General features: G+C 40.8%; 1 long non-coding RNA gene across 3 annotated transcripts; it reads left to right on the top strand.

Annotated features, from left to right (window-relative positions):
• The first annotated feature begins 209 nt into the window (after positions 1-209).
• LOC121066850 lies at positions 210-13,261 on the top strand. Of its 3 annotated transcripts, XR_005817990.1 has the most exons (4): positions 210-705; positions 780-834; positions 11,971-12,032; positions 12,585-13,261. It is a non-coding gene; the product is annotated as an uncharacterized LOC121066850 (long non-coding RNA). The 3 variants fall into 3 exon arrangements; XR_005817991.1 differs by lacking the exon at positions 11,971-12,032; XR_005817992.1 differs by lacking the exons at positions 210-705; positions 780-834 and adding an exon at positions 8,077-8,146.
• The last annotated feature ends 579 nt before the right edge of the window (positions 13,262-13,840 follow it).

The raw sequence follows: 13,840 nt of genomic DNA, 5'->3' as shown, positions 1-13,840 counted from the left end.
GGGCAACATTTCATGAATTTTTGCTCTGTGTACTTGATTATTGTTATTTGCTTTTACTACTTTCATGTTGCATTCATTAATAGGTAAGCATTCTACTTTTTGGTGTTTTTTTGTTGTTGTTGTTTGCTTGCTTGCTTGTTTGTTTTTTGAATTTCAGTAAGACCTAGTTGAAAATGAATTTAAGTCAGAAGTTCAAAATGGTCATAGCAATGGTCTCCAGACAGCAGGTTCCAAATCATTCTGCCTGCACTCTGTGCAAAGTTAGCTCTTGGTTCTTTCTCCCTACTGAGCTGCCTGACAACAGGAACCTCCAATATTGAAAATGCAGAGTAAATTCTCCTGAGAGTGCCTGACAGAAAAACAAGGTGTGTCTCAGATGGAAAGCTTAAAAAGACATTTTTAATGTCAGAGATTTTGCAAAAAAGTTTGCTGTTATAAGCCAATGGTTCAGTAGCATTTTCAAGATCAGGAAATCCTTTCACTACAATGGATACTTTGTAATGCCAACAGACAGATCCAAAATTACACTGTGACTCATCCATCAGGCATTCAAACATTTTTACTTTCTTAAAATGTCTGGAGTTTGAATCATCCAAATCTCCATCAAAAGAAGAAGCAAGCAAGCACTTTCTCCTCTCTGATGGGATGTTTTGACAAGAGGCTGTGTCTTTCGCCAGCAAACGCAGAAATGTGTGGCATTCAAAGGTCAGTAACAGCAGTCAGCAGTGTTTGCAATATCCTGGGTGCTGATCAGGCTGCTAACCAACTTGTCTCTACAGATTTTTACCTCTAATAGAGCCTTGCAAAGAACAAAAGCACTTTGGCTATGGTAAGGTATGTGTACATCATAATGACTTTGTACAAGCTATGTACTGTTGAAATTAATCTGTTTAGACAAGTTCTTCATCTGATTCACAGCTTAATATACCCTGAAAAGGTTTCAGCAGGGTTTTCTTAATTTCCTGTGTTGCTTCTTATTCAGACATTGCTGATATGAAATTTTTAAGGTGAACATGGGAACAGCAGGGATCTTCATCGCTGGCATTCGTGAAACCCCACAAATTTCTTTCAAAAGTGGTTTTATTCTCCAGTGCTATTCTAGAAAGCAACAATAATGAGTTCACAGGGGGGTTAAATATTTAGTGCATAGATATGTAAAGTTGGTGCTCACTTGTGTAATCTTACTAATAGTCCTTGAGGATTTATTTTAATTCATGAGAATGTCTATCAAGTTCTTTTTGTTTCTCATTTCACCTACCTGCTGCACTGTTCATTACTGAGCTCTTTTTACCTGTGAGTAGTGGAAAATTGAGCCATAGGTGGAGAAAGCTTTTCTGAGAGGGATGGGGTTTTTATCATAAATTTCAGTAATTGCTATATAAAATTAAGTTAAAATTGGTATGAGAAGTATTGCATCCCAGTCACTGGCCTGAGGTGGGCTGTGTGGGCACCCGCACATACACCATGCACCCCAGGTTTAACAGCATCCTTACAGACCATCTACCTCCTTCAAACCAACAAAAACGGTTAATAATCAAGAACTGTGAAATGTCTAGGCTCTTGCTTACAAGCCAAAGGAAGCAAATTAACTGCTTATGTGGTTACAATTTATTCACCTGGCTTTCCTTGAAACTAAATATAACACATCAGATTTAAGATGCTGATCCTACAGGCTCCTGCAAGCCCCTGAAGGACTGCCTAATTTCACCACAAAAACCAGTTCCATTCAGTGACTGACACAAAGCTAATAATGAGAGCAAAGCAAACAAATGTATGCTTGATTGAAGCTTTATGACTTAAAAGTCGGTATTATTGAAACAAAAGTATTCAACAGGTTTATTTAGACCTGATGATAATTTTGATTTAATTTCAATGCTAATTATTTTTTCAGTTCCTTCATTGCAATAGTGGCTCAGAAGCTATTTGCTACAAGTCTAACAACAAATTTTAAATTATCTAGAATTGCACAATTTTTTAAAAAGTAGGTTGCATTAGAAACAAGCCAGTTCACAAAATTTTAATATGCACACAAAGATTAAACTGTAACGAGGAAATTACTGTGCAGCTGGACATAAAAACACCCAGCTGCTCACACAGCCTGGGAGCTCATATTTTCAAATGCACCAATGGCACAAGAAGGCATACCTGAGATTCCATCCTTATGAATAGAAAGTACAGGCTCTCCACATTTTTTAATACACACCTCGAACTTTCACAAAGCGGACATTCAAACGCTGTAAAATTGGGCATAAACAGTTGTCTGTTAACTGAACAGGTACATCATGGCTCATACACTGTGCCTCAATCCTTTCATTTACACAGCTGATTTGCATCTAACTGTAGTAAAATTTTGTGGGTGTTAAGTATTTAAGTCGATACCTAAAATTAGAAACCTGTTTTTTAAATTTCTGTCAATTATAATGAGCTTGACAATAAGCATTTACCTCCACAGAGTATACCTACCACGTTTGTTTCAATATCAGCTAAAACATTACAGAAAAAAAAAAAAAAAAAAGCTCTACCTTTTTTTACATCAGGCTGTTAATCCAGCAAAATTACTTTTTCAGATTTAGAGATATACCTGCAATATAACATTTCCAGTCTTTGTTCACCTTTGTTCAAAGCTAGAATATACCTATATAAGAACTACCAACTGGAAAGTACTGGTAGGACAGCAGACTTGCCAAGGGGTGGATTACACCATGCAACCATAAAACCCACAGGAGCATGTTTTAACCACTCTTTCTGGAATAATTTGTCCTTGTATACTCTGGCAGTCTTATCAAATGCAGAGATAGTTTGACTGCAGTCTTTACTGATGCTCACCAGGAACAATAAGTGATATTTTAAGATAGATCATGACTATGGGCAAAATCCTGAACTCCCTCTCTCTGTGGAACACTACTAATTTCAGTGGGCAGACTGCAAAAGACATTTTTAATCTAATTGTTTTGTTTTGTTTTGTTTTGTTTGAAAATATATATATATATATAGGAAGTATTAAATGGCAAAGTAGATTGGCACTCTTGCTTTAGATATCAGTGTCAACCGGCACCAGGCAGCATTTCAACTTTCAAAGGAAAGTTACAGCCAATGAAAGTCATTACTACATGGCACTGACTTGCAGGGAAAACTATTTCCACAGCATTATCTACTCAACAGTCATAAGGGTGGATGTTTTCCTTTGTGTGCTTTTGCAAAGTCCACAGTTATGAATACTCACACAATAATAGCTTGAAGCTTGACTCGTTGAATTGAACTGTAAGACACAAACTTCGCTGAAACAGGACATCCATTAGTATAACAATCTCTATTAGACAGCACATAAATGGTTGTCACAGTACAATAAAGTAACTTTGAATAAAAAACAATGAACTTTGAAACACCACTGCAGTGGAAACTAACCGTGAAGTCTGCATAATAGTAAAGCAAACAAACAAAACTTACTGGGAGGGAACTCAGGCTATTTCTCATGTTTTCCTCTCTATCAGCCCTGTGCACCCATGAAAAGGAAAGAAAACATGATTAATGCCTCCCTGAAGTCCACCAGTCACTAGATACCAGATTGTCCTTTCGTGCCTGTCAGTTACTAGCACAGGCTGGAGCTGAAGTTGGGATTGTCTCAGTTTTGCCAAACAAAAAACGTAACAGCCCAGCTGGAGGAAGGAGAACTACAAACTCTCTCTCTGCTCATCCTCCCTCTGGTCCTGACAGCTTATTCAAGAAAAACTCAATACTAGTAGAACATGCAACACAGAAGGGTAAATTTTATTTAAAGCAAAATGTGTGACGAGTATCCCCAAGTACAGTTCAAGGCAAACAAAGAGCCCAGCAGTATTACTACTAAAATTCTCCCCTAAGTGGCAAGTGGGATTCTGATTTTCTAAAATGTTATACTTAATATGAAGACCCACATGGTAATGACCAGGAAACAAAGTAAGAAACTATCTTTCCAAGACCTTTGTTCAATGGGAAGTGTTTAGTGCAACACAGATTGACATTTGCTCTTTTGCTGCTAAGAGTGAGCTCTCTCTTAGAAGATGACATTGGCAGTTTCTTCATCCAAAAGACACATGGCAGCCACAGCCAGCAATTTCCTTCAAGTTCTCCAGACAGCCCTATGACCCCCATTGACCTGCCAGTTGTCCAGCTTCAGTGTTACTCAAAGGAGACTTCTCCAGGGATGCAGAAATGGCAAACCTAAATGGGAGACAGGGAGCAAGTGTCCATCCAGATCCCACAAAATGCTGACTGATGATACCAGCATAAGCACCTGGCAAGTAAGAAGATAACCAGAGGACAAGAAGAAGACAACCAGAGGACTAACCAGAGGAATCTAAAGCAATTATTTGTAAACCTGTAATCAGTCATTTACGGAATGAGATGGTCATGGAAATAGCTGCATCCTGTCCTGTGTTCTAACAAAACTCATATTTCAAAAGTCCCATCAGAACATTTCAGAAGTTGGCATGACGTGGAGACCAGCTCTGGTTCTGAGCCCCCTGAGCTCAACCTGGGTAGTTCAGTGGTGTCAGAAACACCCAGAGGCTGCTGACACCTTCATATCTGTGCGCACATTCATGGCTATTACAATAACCAGCAATGTTTTCCTTTCAGGAAAGCAAAAAATACTCAGGTGAACAAATGAAAGCTAGGAGAGAGGAGGTAAAATATTTCAGCTCTCAATTACTTTCCAGATGATCTTTGCTGGTTACTGATGACTCTGGACCACCCCAAAACATCCTGTATTTTCAAAGGGAGTCACCTTATTTTCAGAGGTGACAGGTTTCAGTCACCTTATTTTCAGAAGTGACAGGCTAACGGTGTATGAGGAACAGCGATGGGACTTCTTCAGAAACAGTCCTAGAAGAAAAAACAAACAAACAAACAAACAAAAAAACCCAACATGCTTTTGCACTCATTCTTTCTTTGCACCTTATTAAGAAGGCATAAAACTCTCTTTGTGCTGTGAGTGTCAGTAATTGCAAAGCAAATAAGTCCTGTAATCATGCTCTACAGGTCTGTTTCCTCTGTGAATCTCAAAGTACTTTACAAAGGAAGAGAAATATTGCTATTCCTATTTAAAGTGGATGGTTCCCATTTCACAGATTTAGTTACCATACCACACAATCCCCTCCGGCAGCAGTAATGCTTCCTCAGTTTAGCTGTAGGTATAAAGAGGATCAGCCCAGAGATGCATTTTAACCAACATGCACGAGAGAAACAAACACATGGCTCGAAGCATTTTGTTTCAAAGTCTGCATCTCTAGAGGACACATGAAGATTGAAGAAGATCTCTCTCACAGACACATGCAGCTCAAACACCTGTATATTCTTTTGGGTTTATTTCATAGGATGATTTTTCTTTCCATTCCGCTCTAGCAGCACATCTTCCTGACAACTGGAAATGGTTAGAAAACAGCAGGAAAATGGGGGTGGGAGGGAAGCGAGGGAAAAAGAGAATATCTACATGCTGCTTTAAATATTTTCCAGATTTGAGGTTTAAGGGTTGGGGGAGGAGAAGGAGGGGCCTGTTTTTATAAAAAGCATGGGAATCCAAAAGTTTAAATCTTTAAATTTCCAAATGCTAAAATTCAATGGCACTAAGTCAAAACAGATGTTTCATTTTGGTTTTGCATTTTAAAAATGGATGTATGTTTGAATATTGTCATTTCATAGCAAAATATTTTGTTTTAAGAAGTGTTATAAAAAGCTCCATTTTCCTTCTACTTTATTTTTTTTTGAAAGCAACTTCCCAAGGGAAGTTTCAACAAGAAAAAAGAAGGGGAGTTATGACCTCCCCTACCTCCAAGCTTGAGTTTAATCCACAATGCAGACAGCTCCAGCTCACCTTGTGGTCTTTATTATGCTGTGCTCAGAAAAAGAAGGACCAAAGAAGGGGGTTGGGTATTCCCTATTGGACATTATCTGATGATATAATGAATTAGGGGCATTGCAGGCTTTACCTTTTACCACTTATGATTTATGGGGGAAGAATAGAATATAAAGCTGAAGAAGAGTAGAACACTTTTTTTTTTTTTTAATTTATTTATGTTGCTATGTAGAAATAGTATATTACTATAATACTATCATTTCATAGCTCTGAGGTGTCTTGGTTTGTTTTTTGTTTTTTTTTCTGTCAATTTTCTCAAAATGTTTAATATACTTTTTATAATCAATACTTGACATTCTGTACTTTAGTAATGATTTTTTTTTGAAAGATGGTGTTACTGAAAGAACCTTAAAGCAGTTCATGCAGATATACATATTCAGTATATGCAAATGCACATTAAACTGTATTTTCATTTAAAATATATTTTAATACAACATACCTTTAATACAAATGCAAATAAACACATCTTCTGAAGACTGACTTTCCTTAGCTTAACTGTTTTCTATATTTTAAATGCTGCTTCAAGGATGATATAGTTGACATATTTGCAAAGAAGTGTAAAATCTTTTATAATTTTTTAAACTCTGCAAACCAATTCCTTTGTAAAGATTCCTACAACACCACAGCAACATTTATGCAAATGTGCCCACTGAGATGAGACTGAAAGACCGGAGAAAGCAGTTAAAGGGATTTTTTGGTATAACAGATAAGGGTAATCTGAAAGAATTTCAGAAGGAAAGAAAAATGCAGTTGCAAAATATGGATTTAATCGTGTGGATTGGGGGGGGGGGGGGGGGGGGGGGAAGGAGTGGGGAGGGAGAGAAGGGAAAATGTGCCCAAGGATTCAAGCAAAAAAAAATGCTAGAATGGCTTTGCAAATGACAGAAATAGCTCCTATGTGCTGTTTTTATCTTTAGCAAAGTAAGTCTAAGTAGCACACAAGAGCCCAGGGTCAGACTTTTAAAACACAAAGAGTGGAGATAAGATGCATTGGGTACAGAGAGAAGTGTGTTATCTGGCATCTGACTCCCACTGCAAATCAGGAGGCGAGCAACCCATTTTAACTTTAAAAAGTCAGCCCCCACCTCCACCTACAAGCTGTGTATGAGTGAGTAGCATTTCCTCTTTCAAATGTTTTTCCATAAACCTTCAAAGAGCCACAGTGTACAAGAGCTCTGTAGCAGAGCCCAGAGCACCTCAGGAGTGGAGCAGTGCAGCAGGGCTTCACTCCTTTTCACTGTGACATTTACACCCCATCAGCTGTTGCTTTATAGGACAGCGGGAGAAAATAGATGCATTAAGTTGGGTTCCTTCATAGCTGATCTGAGCCTGTGATTTCAAGGGCAAGAAGAAAACCTGTAGCTTTCCAAAAGGGCAGTTTTTATCCACTCTGGCCCTTAGTCACACACTGCGTGCAAACCTTAGGCAACCTTTTAATCCTTCCCTGAATTACCATGAAGTAGGCTTGTAGTAGTGCTCCTGTACCCAGAACCACACTTCCCCAGGGTGACAAAGGGCAACCCACGCCACAGTGCTGCGAGGGGCAAGCTGTCAAAACCTGCTCCTCCCTGTGCTTTGGGTCTGGTGCTTGGGCTGTCCACATGGAAGCCCAGCACAGAGCAATGCTGTGCTTGCAATTGCCTATGTTTAGCACCACTGCCTCTGCCCCGGCTCTCAAGTCTGCTTGCTGCCTGCAGGATGGGTACATCCCATTTTATTCTGAGAGAAAGCTGATGGTTGCTTTTGGTTTGAGACAGGCAAAGCACTTCTGTCAAAGGGCCAAAGCAGAACAGCAGCTGCGGCCCAAAAAGCTCACTCCTTTTCTTTCCATTGGGATAGTCTCTGTTATTATGCAACTCTGAAAGGAATAAAAACCAAAGGATTCCAAACAGCAGTTAAATAATTTTAAGGAAGAGGTTAATACAGACTACGCAGAAAGATACAGATCACAGGAGAGTTTTCAGTGTAAGTAGACAAGCAGCCCAGGGTGATACAGTGAGACAGAGAGAGAGCACGTATCTTACTCAGCATCACACAGGAAACTTGTCAGGGTGGTAGAGCTCTCTGAAGTCAAGCTGGCGCCTCACTCCATTTCCCTGACCCTAAAACTGTGTGTCACCAGTCCCTTGTGCCCAGTCCACTTCTTCATGGCTCAGGAGCAAGCTTAACAACAACAATTGTCCAACTCAGTTTTTACTCTTTGGTTCAAACCTCCCTCCCTTTAAGTGTGTGGTAAGATAAGTCTGCCGTAAGGTAGGTAGTTCTGATTCGTTAAAGGAAATATATTCTTATGACTGTTTCAGCACTGAAGTCTTATTTCAACACTTACTAATATTTGCAGAACACTATTAGGATTCCTTTTACTAATCACGAAATCAGCATTGCTGAAAAAGGTTGCTTTTTCCCTCAGAATCAGCATTTCAAGTTCTTTTTCCCTTTCTTTGATTGTTTGCGTTCCCTTTGCTTCTCAAGCCAGCCCGTCCTATTTTCTCTCAAGCAATGTAAAAAGAAAGTAACTGACCTACCACAGCTCAGCTCTTGTACAAACTGGATTCGTGGAGTCATGGCCTTTGGGAAGGGCGCTTGTCAGAGCAGTCTAGCTGCTTGGCTGACAGTGCTGCCTCCCCACAGTCCTGGCTTAGTGCTTGCACTGTTTGCAGTGCTGGACGACATCGTCACACACCATTAGTTGCCCAAGAATTAAGCAGGTTGTATCATTGTGTTCTCAAGAAATTATTACTTCTCGACAGCCTCTTTGTTTTGAGATTAGCTTCTATTTTACTGTAACCGAGCCACTGAAGAATGTCTTGCAACATTTCATAATTGCTCAGAGCTGATCAAATGCAACCAATGATTAACAGCACATTCACTGTGGTTCTCAGATGCCTGGCAACCTGCATCGTGACACCCAGTCCCCATATTTAGAAAATATGGTGAAAAATGGGGCCTTTGTAATGTTCCTCTGAAGATGTTTAAGCATGTTTGCTTGCCGTGTGTTTGCAGTAATCAACTCCATTATTCCTGTGCTGGTGGAACTTGTGAGCCCTGAGCTATGTCTTGGCACCTGCACTCAGACATTGTATAAATACATATGTAGCAGATTTTCAAGCTGCTCAGGACTGGACTAGCTATTGCTTTTGCTTCCTGGCAATCTCTTAGTAAGTGACTTTATTGGCACAAATACTCTTCAGTTAAAACAAGTCTGAAGTGGCTCTTATAGGAGTCTATTTTGAATTGGTATCGTGCAAAATCTTGCTAGGAGCCCAGTTCCCTAAGGTACAGACATCTGATCAAGGAATGTGCTGGAGCACTTGCATCCTGCAAAAACATGCTCAGCTTCACGCTTTTGTATGATAATAAATACTTGCAGAGAACTGGTATTTTGTAGCACCACTCCCCATCCTAAAACTCATCATGCTCTCACTTCAACCCTCTCCCTACTGTGCTTTCCATCGGCCAAGTCCCCAGCCCAGAACAGGCAGAGAAAACCTCCCCCTGAAACACCTCATGGAAAGACAAGATGCTGGGATCTCTGGTGCTGGGACGGTCCTGGCGGGCTGTGGCCCCAGCAGACCAGCAAGCAGCTTCCCTCCACCCCTGCTGGAGAAGCAAATGGGCCCAGCCGCAGTCTGCTCCACATCTGGTTGGCCGCCCCGATGTCTGGCACCGAGTCCGCGGGGATATTTGCAGTCTGTCGAGCGGTTTGATGAACATGTCAATACGATGGTCAAGCACGTCAGTTTTCATTTTAGGTAGCCTTGCCAAAGTATGTTTTTTATTTAAAGCAAGGCTATTTTGAAGCTCCCTTTCATTCTTCTGTGATGTCTCACGGATTACCGAAATTCATTTTTGGAAGGCTGAAGCGGGCTCTACGGCTCAGTCCCTGCTCCTTCTGGGCTGTTCAGGGGATCCTGCACACGTTCCTCCCTACCCCAAGCTCCAGCACCGCCAGATCAGATGGCCTTCACCACTCCTCTTTGCCTGTATGAAAAAATCCCACCACCACTCGCATTTTGCAGTGTTTAGACATAACTGGGGCCAGGCTCTGTCCCTGCTGGAAATGAGTGGGCAGGATGTGAGCGGTGTAAGAGCTTTCCCACAACAGGGGAGTAACCACAGAAAAAATGCCCCAGCATTGCTGAAGCTGCAGCCAGCCTCTGGGAGGGCTGTCCGCTCATACAGATGAGGACACCCAGGAAAGCTAATCCTTATTAATCTTTAAAGTGGATTGGATAAACTAAATTAAACTCCCACATAGATACTTTTACTCATCGAAAGGGAAGAAGCGCTGGCAACCACTATGATTTGTTTAACAGTGTCCACAGGGCAGTTTAATTCAATTTAATTAATTCATTTTGGAATTCACTCCTTTAATTAAATTCAAGTTCACTTTCTAGATATCTGATCTGTTGACAAGCCCTAGATGAATAGCCCTTCAAACAAGGTTGTCTGTTTTGCTAACCAAAAAATGGAAGAAATAATTCTAGGATGATGGTATTGCTGAAGGGAAAGGGGCTGTAAAAAGAGCCGGTGCAAGAGCGTGCTTGGCTTTGTTTTCAATTGCAAGCAATTCCGTGACATTTCATATACTTTTATATTTCTGCTTTGGATTTCTAAGGAAGAATTCAAGATGCAATTAAATGATAATAATGTCTCCTGGTTCTGTAAGGAATCATCCAGTTTCTGTAAACCTGTAATGATTTAAAGCTTATAAAAAGCAAGACCAAGCACATTCCCGTAGAGTTATGTGTCACAAATGGAGCCTACTCATCCTCAGGCTCTACCCCAGGTGCCAAGAATGAGCAGAAAGTTACATTTGTTTTTACACAAAGACATGCCAGCACTTTTGGTTCGGCGAGCTATAAACTCAGGAGATCCAAGTCCAGCTCATTTTGACAAGATGCTGCTTTTCAGCAGGTTTCCTGTCTTTGCATAGCTGTCATGGAACTATCCCCGCTGCCCAGTTGGAGGACTAAAGACTTTAGGAAAAAGAACAATAGGAATAAGAGCTGATAACACAGAGTGACTAATGACTAGTGCATTTATGGTACTGCTGTTTATGGTCTGATGCCCCAACACGTGGTATTTTCATGATGCATGAATACATTTGTGCATAGAAACCATCCAAAGTCTGGTAAAAAGCAGATGCTGAGTGGAAGTCTTCACTTTCTTGAATTGCTGTTTATTATCTAAGAAGCTTTGGGCAACAAAGATACAATTCTCAAAGGGGTTATTAGACATTACCTTAATCCAACAAAACACTTCAGTGCAGACCTCCAGAGCTCTGCTGGCTGTTTAAGCCAGAGGGCTCTGCAGCACCTTGGTTATCCAGTCCCATGTGAAAGCTGCTTAGTGAGGAACAGGAAAATAAAGAGCTTCCAGCCCACCAACAGTTAAAAATGCAGCTGCAGCATTCCAGTAATAACATCCGGGAAATCTCAGCTCCCATAAGATCCCACTGACCACAAAAATCTCCCAAGCTTAAACACTCAGAAAATTGATTGCTGCTACTCTTTTTTAAAAAAATAAAACAAAACAAAAAAACTGTCTAGTGAGAGCAGCTTTATGAAGTAGATTTGTAGCAGCAGTTATGGTCAGTATCAAGTGGATTTCCTCTCTGGCAGGAGAGAGTGATATCAGCACACACTGTCCTCCAAAGGTCTAAGAACACAAAACCTCAAGGGACTGTTCAAAGACATTTCTCTTGAGCCCTCAAGAAGGGGGAAGCTGGGCATTAGAAGTGATCACTCTGCACAGTTACACAAGCTCCAGCCTCTGATTCACAACCTCTCACACAACTTTTAGCCAATTTTCAGATCGGACATTGCAGCCCCAGATGCATAAAGTACATTAAACAGTCCTGTGGATAATCTGGTAGTTATCCATTAAGGGGCTGATGGGCTTTGGTGCATACATCCACTGTGATATGGGCACAGCAGGTCTTTGCTAAATGCATGGCTGCTGCCTCAGCTTCTCCTCTCTCAGGATATATCTCCTGGGGCTGAGTTGTCCTGAATTTGCCTTTCAAAGTAAGGATGAGTCTAAGTGCACAACATAGCTCCAATGTCTCTTTGCAGATTTTCCATGGGCTACCGTAATGATGATCAGAGACTCCTTGGAGGGTCTTCCTGCCTGGAGGGTAAGGAAGTGCTGCCTCTGTGAGGAGACTTTTCCTGCATTGGTAGGGTCTCTCCACAGCTCTTTCACTTCAGTACTTTCTTCTGGCCCCATATGGTCAGCAGCGTACTTCACAGCTTTAAGGAAGCAACTTATATGAGCCAAGGCCTCTTCGTCCTCCTCCTAGAATTTCTACCTCAATGAGTATATTGAACAAAATGCTGTATGGCTGATCATGCCCCTGTCCCAAACCTTGCCTCAGCCACCTTACAGTTTTCCTTAGCTTTTCCTTTTATTAAAAAACCCACTCGCTTTCTGCCACCACCGCCACCACCCCCTGCAGTCCTGTACTACTGGTGACCTTTGCAGGGAGGCAGAGAAAAACCCAGGTGGGAGCCCCACCACGCCGAGCGTAAAGGCAACCTGCAAATGAGAGGGGGGGAGTAACACATGGGATAACACCTGTAGACCTGAGCCCAATATACATTATGCATCAGAGCACCAAAATTCCCACAATCTTAGGCAATGTCTGTAGCACTTGTTGACTGATGAGGAATTCATTTTTCTCCTCCAGGTCTATTACCTGGGCTGATTGTCTTCAGTAGGAGGTGAATTGGGAGCCCACGCAGAGATGTGCCAGGTGGAGAACTGGCCGTGCCTCAGGGAATATCTGTCAGATGGGAAACTCTGCCTCTTCCTGGGTGGTACTGATTTCAGCATCTTGCCTTACTGACTCCTCCATGGCACTGTGACAAAATTCAGATTTATCAACACCTCTGGCATTAGGTACTTCAACAACACATGCATATGCCAAGATCAGCCTGAAAAAAAAAATTATATGATCTGAAATCTACATGCATTTCTTCCCCTTTTGAGAGAGCTTTGCTTCATTTTTAACAATAATTAGAGTCTCAAATGGCCATGACGTCAACAGAGCACATGATGTGGTATTTAGAGAGCAGCAATTACACAGGAGTTGAAGCAAGGTCGGTAAGCAGAAGCAACACATTTTATTAGACTCAGTGTGGTTACAGGAAGAAACAAATGAACTCTGGCCTTGTGTGCACTGAACATCTTCTGAATACCTTTTGTTTATTTTTCCCTCTCTAGAAACCATTCCTTTCTTCTTATTTAATAGAAGGATAAAGAAACAACAGGTAAAAAATAAGAAAATGTTGGTTCCACCAGAAATCAGAAATTATATATTACATTTTCTAAATGTTAAGATGTTAAGTAAAATCTTGGATTCAAGCACAGTCTGTTTATTCTACCCCAGGTCTCACCATTCAAAATACAGCCTGGTCCATGTTTCTCACTTATTGCTTTCATTTTTTCAAAACGTATTAGCCCATGACTCCTTGCTAAACCATTTATTTGTGCCACACATACAGAAACCAGACCTTTATTTTTTTTTGCTTATGCTATTTTTTCCAAGCACATTTTATGTTTTTATGTCACCATTTAAATCTTGTTAAAGATCTACTCTCTGAAGCACTATAACTGCAGAAAAATCAAAACTGCAATCACAATATGTTGAATACTTAGATTCTTGTTTGGGATCAATCTATAAATCTGGATGAATTCTCTAGTTCTATTTCTGAAACACACGCAAGCACAGATGCAAAAGGAGAGAAATTATTTCAAGACATCAAAACTCAGTGGTAACCGAATCTCACATGATTTCTTTCAACTTCAGCCAAAAGTTTTGCCTTTGCTAATACCAAGGAAACTTGAAGGATTCAGAAAAATAATAGACGGAAATTCTTGCCTGGCAATTGTTTGCTTAAAAGCCAGTTTAGCACCACATAATAATAGCCTGGGGTGGGCAAG

Source organism: Cygnus olor, chromosome 3 (assembly GCF_009769625.2).
Source record: "Cygnus olor isolate bCygOlo1 chromosome 3, bCygOlo1.pri.v2, whole genome shotgun sequence".
NCBI lineage: Eukaryota > Metazoa > Chordata > Aves > Anseriformes > Anatidae > Cygnus > Cygnus olor.
This window is presented reverse-complemented; position numbering and strand designations above follow the sequence as displayed.